The 11729-nt window shown below is 37.5% G+C and overlaps 1 protein-coding gene across 3 annotated transcripts in view; it reads left to right on the top strand.

Annotated features, from left to right (window-relative positions):
* The window catches only part of wge (BAH domain and coiled-coil containing protein winged eye), a 125378-nt gene continuing 113649 nt past the window's right edge, over positions 1-11729 (top strand). For 2 of the 3 annotated variants that reach the window (XM_028302032.1, XM_028302030.1), the window contains exon 1: positions 6330-7063. The gene's annotated coding sequence lies outside the window, so the exon portion shown is untranslated. Of the gene's footprint in view, positions 218-6329; positions 7064-11729 lie in introns of those variants that run through there. The other variant, XM_028302028.1, reaches the window with a different exon arrangement.

Genomic DNA, 11729 nt, shown 5'->3' with positions numbered 1-11729 from the left:
AATCGTAGAAGTCCGCAGGGGTATTGTATTAGGCCTGAACTGTTCAGCCAACGCTGAGAACTGAAATATTGTGGAGTGTATTTTGTGAAGTGCGCTTTATATGGGTCGAGCCTGGTCCTTCTCTATCTTCCATCTTGAGAGCAGATGAGAGATTGGGAACCGCGGCTCACGCCTCTGAAACTGCTGGTGCTGGTGGATTGCAGAATTTGCAGAACGGGTGAGTGCGCTATTTGTAATCAATCTTCTTTCTTTATCTCCTTTCTAAATCATAAAATTAACTCGCATTCGCTGTATAGCTGTGTACCTATGCGTAGTTCGTACACACGGTTTGGATCTATGATCGGGTTTGAGTCGAATTTGAAGCAATTATTTTATGATAAGACGCTGTAGAAGTCTAGAAGATACCTACCTACTGCTGAATTCCTGATTGATGCTACAGTAGAAACGATACCTTCTTGCTTAAGTGAAAGAGCAAATCGAATGCATAGCGTTGAATTGGGCGCTGTGATTGGTCCGTGTGTCACCCTGTGCGTGCACGCGCACTGTGAGACCTCATAGTAATGTTTGTGAACACGGGCGTCAGAGTGCTGCTGACTGAAGTTTTGTAAGGTAGGTAGGTTATTAAGTAAAGTTATTTTTACTTACAATTTATAAAATCTGTTCGAATTTCGAACCTGTCAACGCTCTAGCTAGAATAAATGGACTGCGGTACTAAATCGCAACTGTTAGGCCTCAGCCTCGAACTTAGCGGGCAGCGGGGCGGGAGCGGCGGCGGCGCTGGAGCGGGGCGGGCAACGCAGACCCGTTCTCGAAACAAGCGGGCAGCTCGCGCAGCGCTTTAGCGGCGAAGTGTTGTGTTCGAGGTTGTGTTGTCGAGATATTTCTTTTTATTCGCAAACGAAATGTCTGAACAACGGCGACAATTTTATTTCGATTCAAATTTATTCCTAACGCTCGATTTATTGTGGGCAAAAGAAGGAGTGCGCTGCCCGCTCGTTGCCCGCTCCCTCGCCGCTGCCCGCTCGTTGCCCGCTGCCGCCCCTCTGCCGCGCCGCTGTTTTCGAGAACCGGTCTATTTGATTTTACGCATAAGATCCTGCCGCTCCCGCGCCGCCGCCGCCGCCGCCCCGCTGCCCGCTAAGTTCGAGGCTGAGGCCTTAAAGTTAAAACACGGGATATCCCGTATATTAAAATAAACTTCGTGTGTTTTTTATTGGTCACAGAATAACCCATTGAATAAAAGGTAAGCAGCATACTCAGTTATTTCTTTCGGATAGACCTAATGATCTTTGTATGAGGAAATCTCAGGCTACAAGCCCTAGTTGGTCTTATAATTTTGTTGACTTCATATTATTATTTCAGCCTGTCAGCCAAAGCAATCTTTCTGCATTTTATCTTCTACTAGCGGCCGCGGGGGTCCCGTTTTACCCCCCAGGGTATTTTTATTTTCAGGGATTTTACGAAACTCCACCCCTTAGGGGTCCCCCTTAGGGGTGGAGTTTCGTAAAATCCGTTCTTAGTGAGCACCTACGTTCTAAAAGGAACCCTCATGCAAAATTTGAGACTCCTAGCACTTGTAGATATCGGTAGAATAACGCATTTTTAGAATGTGGTTTAAGCATTAAGAATTTTAAGATCAAACTTGTTCCCTGCTAGACTAGCATTCGATTTTGTTCTTCAGTCGGCATTTTAGCTAGACTTACTAATCGCACACACACTACTTCTGTCTGTATTATTCGAAAATGCCCCTTGCGTTGCGTTTGAAAGTTTTTATTATGACTATGCGCGCTGTTGCCGGCCCGCCAACCCAAACAAGGCGCGGGGCGGCAACGCCGCGTGCGGTGAATCGATCCCCCGCCTCGCACAGGTCTCTAGTGATGCTAATTACAACACATTACCGGTTATTTGGATAAATTAAAAATCTTCAGCATTTTTAAAATGGGGGATGATCTTTGGAATAATGGAAATTCATGTTTTTGCAGATATCAACAGTCAACTTCATCCTATTAAAATATTAATTCCACAACAAATGCCATTCGATATCTTTAGCAAGAATTACGTGAGTGGTATTAATTTCTTGACATGCTACAAAACTTTTGGGGGTAGAAAAAGAAACTAACCAGTAGCCAAATTAACACTTATCATTATCATGTTTATCAATCATAACTTTTCAATTATTAGTAGTATGTACCTACATCACGATGTCATCATTGATCCTACAATTAGAAATAATTTGTGACGCTTACAACATTTTAGCACATTACTTGCAATAGGTAGGTAAACAAAAGTACACTATGAAACATGAAGGGAAATGCCCGTCCGCAACAGTAACCCCCTAGATCCCTTCAGTTCCTTTGTGTTCCGATTCTTTGATTTGTCTCTTTGTCTCCTTCAATAGCCATCAATCCGTCATTCATAGTGCCCGTGACAAATACAATCAGTTCACTCCTACCAGCCTTATGACGATCACCATAAAGTTCTGGAAACATCGTGACAATTTCGGCCCATCTAATCGTTCCACTTCCGAACATTTCCAGGATTGTTATTATTATATTTACTCGTAGTTGAAAGATGCGGTTGACTTGATCATTGTTAATGTTATTGCAGTAGTAAATTCTCCTGATGGAAAAACCCGAAGGTCTGTACTAAATATTGTTTACAAACGGTGCACATTCATTCTCACACGATATTCATTGATAATTCTAAAACTTTAATATTTGCACACTATCTATGCCAGTGATTGTTGGCATTTGGACATCTCACATGGATTGTTGTGCGCTATCCTGTATTTTACATATTTTTTTTGTTATGGAATGACCTGCTGCAGTGGTTGTTTCTACGAATATGACTATACAAAATTCTTAAAATTGCTTACCATGTGGCAGGAGACCATATTCATGTGTCCGTATATTGCCTTTTTTACAAAAAGGTGTATACGTGAATTTTAAATCACCTCACGCTGTGCCTCAAGCATCTGACTAACGTAGATCGTAATAAATATTAAGGCAATATACTAGTAGTTATAATGAAGTTGGAAATCAGCATTGCTGACAGATAGCTCATCTACGTATTAAGGGTGATATGATTATTACACATAATCCTAACTTATCCCTGGGTTTATTACAAGTATTATAACGCCCAATTTGATGGGACTGTAAAAAGATAGGATGCAATTTTCTGTTATCAGACAATCGCGCAGTTGTTGTTGTGGCCCAAAACCAATCTTATCAAAACTGGGAACCAATTTCTATCGTGCATTCGTAAGTTGACCTCGGATCCCTACACTCAAATCTCTAAACTTCGATAAGTGGTAATCTCCATTATTATCTATCTATCTACATAGCTTTATGTAGGTTTATATTGAAACTGAATCCATAGTTAAATTTTTATCTATAAATCTCTTAAGAGTTTTAAGCGCATGCCTGACGATTAAGATTATTTAAGTATTCTAACGTCTACAACATGAACTGGTAGAATCCAGCATAATTACGAGTATTACCGTTTATATTTAAACAGTTGCTTTAAGTTATTTTTATTACCTCCCAGTTGTTCCAAGAAGTTGACTCATCAGCTGCTGACATCATGTCGGTTAGGCGAACGCAGCCATAAAGGCATAATTGCACAATAATGCACTTACAGTGTTCTAGTAACACTACACCCTAGTCTGACGACGCAAATGTGTTAGAAATTCTTACTAAACGAGTAAAATGCGACACGATGACAATGTGTTCTTAATGCTTGCAAGGTCTATCTATGTATGTATACCTACTTACTTTGATGATTTACTTGACTGTAGGTAATACATAATTATAACATTAGCAGTACTTGCGTTATCGTCAAAATCATACGCCAATTTACTACCTTATTGCTCGGCTTTCCACAAATAATCTTAGTCAGATTAATTTGTTGTTACATTGACATAATGCCAAAAAAAAATACTGCAGCGAAATGCTCCAAAAACTGTTTTTAGACAATAATCAAAAGTATTACGCATTTTATAATTCATACACCTTTGTAGTCATTCGCTTTGTAAATAAGTCCCGATACAACCTGTTGACAGCCCATTCTTTGGAACTAAATAACCGGTTGTTTGAACTGGAATCGACGTTAAACTCTAGAATTACATGTCACCCGGATCGTCGAAGTCGCTCGCGACAATTTGAATTTTATAAAACGACCCTCATGCACCGAATCAAAGTAATAATCGAACGTTTTAATATTACATGTTGTTTCCGCCGCCGCGTTTACAGCGATTTTCATTCGAATGACATTATTATTGGGTCTAGAAATATTGTTATAGCCATTACCACTTAAATGGCATGCTTAGCATTATGCAGAAGATTGTAATTTGCAATCGAAAGCTACTCTTTGCTATTGATTTTATTTCTTTTGATAGTCTGATGAAATCTGTCTCCTTTTAATGGGATAATGATGTTACTGAAATTATTTTCCACCTTGAAATAATATGTATGGTTTTTGGCGAACTGACTGACAGAGGCTTTGATCTTTTTATGCGTAAAATTGCTATTTTGAGACGACGAAGTAAAACATTTTTTGAGTGCAGAGAGATTTGATGGAGAGATCGAAATAATGATAGAAAATTCAATGGTGATTGGTGTTTTTCAAACAGTTTTGAATTTTTGATGAACGAATGGCAGTTTCAAGAAAAATCGGTATTTGTAGGTGTTTCCAGCAGCGGATCCAAATCAATACTATTATTGATTGCATGTTGAAATGGTTCATTTTCGGGAAGATGGGCCCAATATAGATAGGCACCACCACGCACGATAATACGTTAAAGATAGTGTTTCTTCTCTAATAGCTTATAAATTAAATAAAACCAATCAAGCATTTAGACCGGTTTGGATATTAATAATTACAAAAATAATTTCCAAAAAATCTGATCAAATTACGTCTCCTGCTGCTGGGCCAAGAGGAACAATATAACTATATTCGTCTCTCTCATACAAACATGATACAGCACCCGCGGTGTAACTTAATATGGCAATAAATAAAACATATCAGCGCGTCTCGTTTCGTTCTGGAGGCCGAACCATGCTTCCATCTCGTTTCTTTCCGAGTCTATCCGACCTCATGGAAGTTCGTTTATCGTTGTTCGAATACTTTAGAAGTTCCCTTCTAACCTTGAATGTTGGAATTCCACTCAGGTTGCGTCGAGGAATACCTAACTAGTCCTCATTTTAAATAATGCAATTTAAGAAATTCGCTTGCTGTAAAAAAAAGAAAGAAAAAATGATTCGTGGATAGGGATTATTATAGGAAAACTAAAAAAGTCATCACGATGCACTTAAGCTCATAATGAATTCTAATGTATTCAAAATTAGCAACTGAATAAAGTTTTTAACTTATGCTAATGATCAGGTAGTTAGGTACACTCGACTGATTATGAATTGTCAAAAAGTTTAACACAATGCTTCACTCGCCGAGCTACTAGAAATTAATATCGATGTTAATAATGAAGCTAGTGCTCAATGTGAACATAGATTAAGTAGATGAAAACAAACCCTACGATGCGATGGATAGAGGGTAGGGATTTTGGAGACAGTCCATCGTGGGTCCTCACAAATGTTGAAGATGAACTGTACTATTTTGCAAGGCTGAGTGATGTCATCGGTTGCTTAGAATAGCGCAGCACTCAGCACTCTTCGCAGGCATTCATTTTGTTTATTTTCTTTCAGGGGAACATTTGCTAACATTATAGTGGTGTAGTTTTCTAAAATAATACCGGTTTTATTGGCATCGGCTACTAAAGGATTTAGTGATGTACTTCACTCTTGTTGTAGGGTTTACTTATGTACCTAGGTAGTAGTTTATTTGTTCTCATTTATGTGTTTTTAAGGTCTATGTTTAGGATATTGTGATTAAATAGTGCTGTCGGTCTTATTGGAAATTTTGGAAAATGATCGGAAAGTTTGAATTCTGATGGAATTTATTCATTAAATTTCACGTCGATAGTGAACAATTCGCTATTTTGAAGAAATATGTAGGTAAGTTAGTTAAGTTCCGTATAAAGGTTTTACGATTTAAATCGCTGAAAATTTTTTGAATTGCCTTAAAATAAGAGTTAGGTCTAAACAATCAGTTTATTTTAAGTCCTACGAAACCTTGAAGTTTTAGCGAAACCTTACGCTAAGTTTAGAAAGACCGTTGCCTCGTCCGAAGAATGGCGGAATCCTTACAATGCAGGTTGTATACAAAACTTGTTTGACCAGAATTGAGAAAAAAAGTGGCGGGCAAGTTCGCCTACAATAGCATTCCGTTGGCGGGACCGCCCGCGACCCGCCCCCCGGCCGCCCCGCTCCCCCGGCCGCCGCCAGTCCGCGACTGAGCGCGGCCGCGTGCTATCCGCTCACTCATCATGTGCACACAAAAGAATCTAAATCATAAACAAAACATTACCAGTGCTCATTCAAACTAATACAACCCTATACGATGTGACCCATCCAAACTAAAAACCTGTTTTTATTATTTTTTGAAACCGCGATCCAATTTTCTTACACTTTATTCTCATGACACTATGGCGAGATGCATTGAAAGATAGTGAAACCGGTAAATCGTGTTGTGAAAAGTTGTGTGGTGTGCAAATTCGGTTGTCCTAATCCGGTTGTTATCGATTTTTGACGTCACTAACCCCGAACAGCTGTTTTAGGGATGCTGAAGCGGTCATTCAACGGCCAGTGTTTTCCTGTATAATTCGTAAATTCTTTTTTAATGTTGTCGCGGTGAGATGAGAATCGACTGAAATTACTCAATACCTGTACAATTTTTAAAGTACCCACGTTTAAGGAATAAAATTACGACGGGTGAACAACATTGATCGCTGCAACGATTGAAAAGTGCATTTACTTGTAAAGTGTAGTGCAGTGCGTTGAAACTTGTGTTTTAAATCAAGAATCAAAAATAATTATAGTGAACCTGTGTATTATTATCGTGCTAGGAGCATCAGCGCCTAGGCACAGTGTTTTTGGTCAAAATTCAGTGCAAAACGGATTCATTTGGATTGGATTTGCGCCGAGGATTTAGACTGGGAGGTGATAGAAAGGTAACGATATGTTTTTATTAATATTTTGAAAGGTTTATGGGTGAATTTTACGTTATAATGCAGCTGGCGACCGCGCGGTGTTCGCCACCCGGCCGGCCGCGGCCGTAGGCCTATTCGTGACGCCAGCCAGTGCGTTTTGGAGAACTGTTCGAATGTTATTTTTAGTTAAAAATAGAACCATTTTCAAATTCATACAGTGATGTCAGGAAATAAAAATTATTCCGACTGCCATTGTTTTTAAACAAAAAGATTAAAACTGATTGGATAGCGTTTATCTGATTGAAGATTGATTTGTAGGTAAATTTATCTATTTCATTAATCTAATATCTACAATTTATTCTAAAGTATAGTAGGTACCTACCTATTAGATAAACTAATCCTATAATCTGAAGAATACATTTTCATCCCATGGACTTCACCTCTCTAAATGCCACCATCTCTGTTTAATGTTAAAGTTCATCCTAGTTACAGTTTCACTAAAACCTTGCATAGATTTGACAGTCTTATTTTAAATAAAGTCATTTTTTATATTTCTAAAAATAAAATAAAAAATTACTTTAAAAGAAGCCAACTTCTACTTTTCCTTACAATTTTATTGTATTGTAGGTTAATGTAGCCTACCTACTTTTTTTTCTAAATTGAAAATTCATTCGAATTGCAAAAATCATTTATCTTTAATTTAGGAAATTAATACCTACACTTACCTGTGATGTAAGAAAAACCTTGTCCTTATTCTGTAATAAGTGCTTGGGTAGGTACTTACCTACCTACCTTATTTAAGTGACACCATAGGAATCCATACAAAATCTTGAAAACAACTTTTCTTTTATCCTACTTTTGCTTTGAGTTTAAATATGGGTGAGCCAGGTTTATTGATTCCAGTATTGTTTGTTCCATTTTTAAATTTACTGGAAAGGGTAATTTTTTTCTTCTACAACTTGTTTTTGCTTCCTTTGTTAATCTTAAATCATTAATTTTGGTGACAAGTTGCCATTAACCAAAGTTCCAGAAAAACTGTTTACTACCTATATTCTTCTTATCTATTTCTGTTCATTTTATTTACTCAATATTTCTGAATTCAGAAATGGCCAGTATTTTACTTCTTTAATCTGAAACATACTGGAAGCTGGAAACATTGAATTTTCGGATAGTTCCACTTTATTCTGTAACCTATTAGTGTACCGTTAGAAAGAGCTCGTGAAGCACTTTCAGGATCAGTAACCAGTTTTTCGATATCTTGTATAGTTTAGAAATAATCAAGTGAGATCACTTATCGTTTCCACCCTGTATAGTCCAGTCAATAGGTTATTTTTGCCCTACAAAACCACTTTTTTGTTGCCAATGATTGGCTATTACTATTACAGACATCATTAAAAATGTATTTTGTCATGGAGAACTTATCTGATTGAATCCTGCTTATTCCAAGCAAGATTTCTGAATGTTTTATGGTAGGTAATAAATAAGCTAGTTTCTTAAAAAAACTGGCGTGTCGCAGAACGTTATAAATTATAGCCTAATATCTTATTTTGATATGCCTACCTACCCATAAACAATAATACTGTAAACTTGTAAAGTTTCATTAAAATCCGTTCAGTAGTTTTTGCGTGAAAGTAACTTTCGTATTTATAATATTATTAGGATATACGAGTAGGATCGACACCAATCGAAGGTTGAATCCTTTTCTAAACTTAGAATGTAGATACATAATCGTAATCCTACTTATCCTAGGTACCTACTAGTTATAAATGCGAAAGTTTTGTTTGATGGTTGGATGGATGTTTGTTACTCTTTCACGCAAAAACTACTGAACGGATTTTGATGAAACTTTACAGTATTATTATTTATAACCCAGAATAACATATAGGCTATAAGTTTATGACGATCTGTGACAAATTAATTTCACGCGGGTGAAGCTACGGGCAAAAGCTAGTTTGTATTTAAATAGGGGCCTAAGAAAAAAAACATAATTTAAAGGACAATTATTTTCGGCGTCTAACAACTTTGTAAGTTTGTTTGCAAGTAATAAAATTAACTGTCAGCTATTAAAATTAAATATTCCTTAAAATAAGGCGATATAAAAACTGAAAAATTGCTACTATTTTAAGAATTCGATAATTTTAACAAGTTGAGAAACCACAATAATTAAATGGAGACTAATATTATTAATAGGGTGATTAGTAATAAAATTGTATTTTAAAGACAGAATTTGTTGATATTTTTTATTATTAACTGATGTTAAAACTACCTACCTATCTAAACCTAAGATTACAAGAAGAAAGACTGCCTGTTTTCACTATCAGTTCCTAATTTTTAAGTGACCCTTATGGTAAAACATAACAGGAATTTTGTTTTCATAGGGGTCACTTAAAAATTAGGGATTGATGGTGAAAACGGGCATAAAAGAAAGGAATCTAAAGAATATAAGGACCTCTATTTGTTATTTTATTTTGTACTTGCATCGAATAAATACTTTTCTTTCTTTCTTTCTTTCTTTAAACTTTTTGACAGTTTTAATTTCGTAATCGTTTCGCCTAGCGAGCTATGATTTCGAACTCCTCCTATGTTCTTCTGATTAATTTCGTTGCGGGTCCAATGACAGTTTAACTTTTCCCCGGGACAAACTTGACCTTCATTGGTTGGGTTTTTATGGCAGTCAAGCTGTAGATCCTGGCTACACAGGGAGTTGCAGTGGTGGGAACGAGAGGTGGGAATAGTCCCGTAGCGAGCTAAGATAACACGAACACGATCCGAAGATACCTATCTTGATCACCTAACTTGGTAACGAGGGAATGTAAAATGAATTACACTTCGTTTCAGCCAAATGACGTCCATTGCTGGACAAAGACCTCCCCCAAGGGTTTCCACAACGCCCGGTCCTGCGCCGCCTGCATCCGGGCACCTCCCGTGGCCTTCACCAGATCGTCGGTCCACCACGTTACTGGGCGAAACGTAAAAAAATATGGATGAACCATTCATGGATCAAACGATTGTTGGCGAACCGTTTCAGAATCGGTGCCTGTCCGTCCACACTACGTTTTAGTTCCGGCCCGTGGGAGAACTTACTTTATTTCTGCCCCAGCGCAAAGCTCACTTAGACTAATAGTACAGAATAACTAATAGCTAGACTAGACTAGGCGCCAGCAGCCGAGCGTTGGATCTTGTAGGCAATTAGATAGAACCTACCTGGAAAACTTTCATTGAGAGTGCCTTGATCAACAGCTAAAACATCTGAAAAGGCAAACGATGGTTTTTTTAGTTAAAGTCAGATGATGCAATCCAGCTTTAGTCAATAGTCACTGCTATGGCACAGTCATGTCAAAGAACTATTAACAGCACTTTAAAATTACTTGTCGCCTCCTAAAGAGTTTCATTCTGATCAAAAATTGGCTCTTAGATTGAGTTGCACCACCTAATCTTGACCTTAATTACGATAACCGGTATCATTCGTATGGAGTTTGACAGATTTTTGACGTTTGTTAAAGCTAAAGTCATAAAGGTAGCAGGGAAGCGTTGGACGCAGGCCGCTCCCATTCGATCAACATGGAAAGCACTGGGGGAGGCCTATGTTCAGCAGTGGACGTCCTATGGCTGAAATGATGATGATGAAAGCTGAAGTAAGATGGTGTAACCCAGCCTTAAAATGCCTAATTAGAACCACCATGATGTAAAATTCCGAATGCACACTTTAAAAACTAATTAAATAAATAATCGCGTTCAAACCGGCGATTTAACCTGTCCGCTTTGAACCGGTCAATTCGATTGGCCGTGTGACCGGTTTTTTCTGGTTTAGACCGGTCTGCCGGCTTAGGGCATAACATGGTTGATAGTAATTTATGAATGGGGCATATTCCCAGTAATTGCTATGAATAAGCATACAAGAATGATGGCAAGAAAGTGTCCAAGGTACTGGTTAGTTGCTATTACAGAAACGACATAACCGATGTTGTGGTTAATTGTGAACCGTTTTTAGAAACGTCATAGAAACGTTGACAACCCAATGGTTGTTATTGAAGAGCTCATTGAAATAATACCCTTATTCACAAACGATGCTTGCTTAAGTGAAGCAGCAAATATAACGCACAGATTGAATAGAGCTCTGTGATTGGTTCGTGTGTCACCCTGTGCGTCCACGCGCACTGTGAGAGTAATGTTTGTGAATACGGGCGTTAGTCTTGTAAGAGCTCTATGTAAGTAGAAAAAATATTACGTTAAAATATCACTTGCCAAATGTTGGTCTCGAAGCACTTGTAGTATAAAAAATTAAAAAGATTATTACGAAAAGTTCCATAAGAGCAAAAGTAAGTTATTTATGTTTTATTTTTTCTTTAAATATTTGACAATTAATTGTATTGCACTATTTAGTAGTCTCTAACAAATGAATAAATTTTGACCTTTTTTAAAAGCATGCAAAAAACTGCTTCCAACTGACCTTGGTCAGATATTATTATCGTAATGGCGAGTAAGGGTAACATTTCATAATGATATTACGTCCAAGATTCCTCATGCCTTCATTCCTGTTTGCCTTTAACTCATTCACAACACAATTAGTAGTGTTAGGTAGTTGTAGTAGTCAACTTAACTTAATTTCTAATTTATTGTTTTATTTAGTGTTTTTTTTATTTGTGTTTTTATAGGTACTCTCGTCTCGATTTCTACTTAGGGTAGT

This window comes from Ostrinia furnacalis, unplaced genomic scaffold (genome assembly GCF_004193835.3).
Source record: "Ostrinia furnacalis isolate ACB-3 unplaced genomic scaffold, ASM419383v2 OfSCF1066, whole genome shotgun sequence".
Classification (NCBI taxonomy): Eukaryota; Metazoa; Arthropoda; class Insecta; order Lepidoptera; family Crambidae; genus Ostrinia; species Ostrinia furnacalis.
The sequence above is the reverse complement of the archived record's forward strand: the minus strand, read 5'-3'. Positions and strand labels throughout refer to the sequence as shown.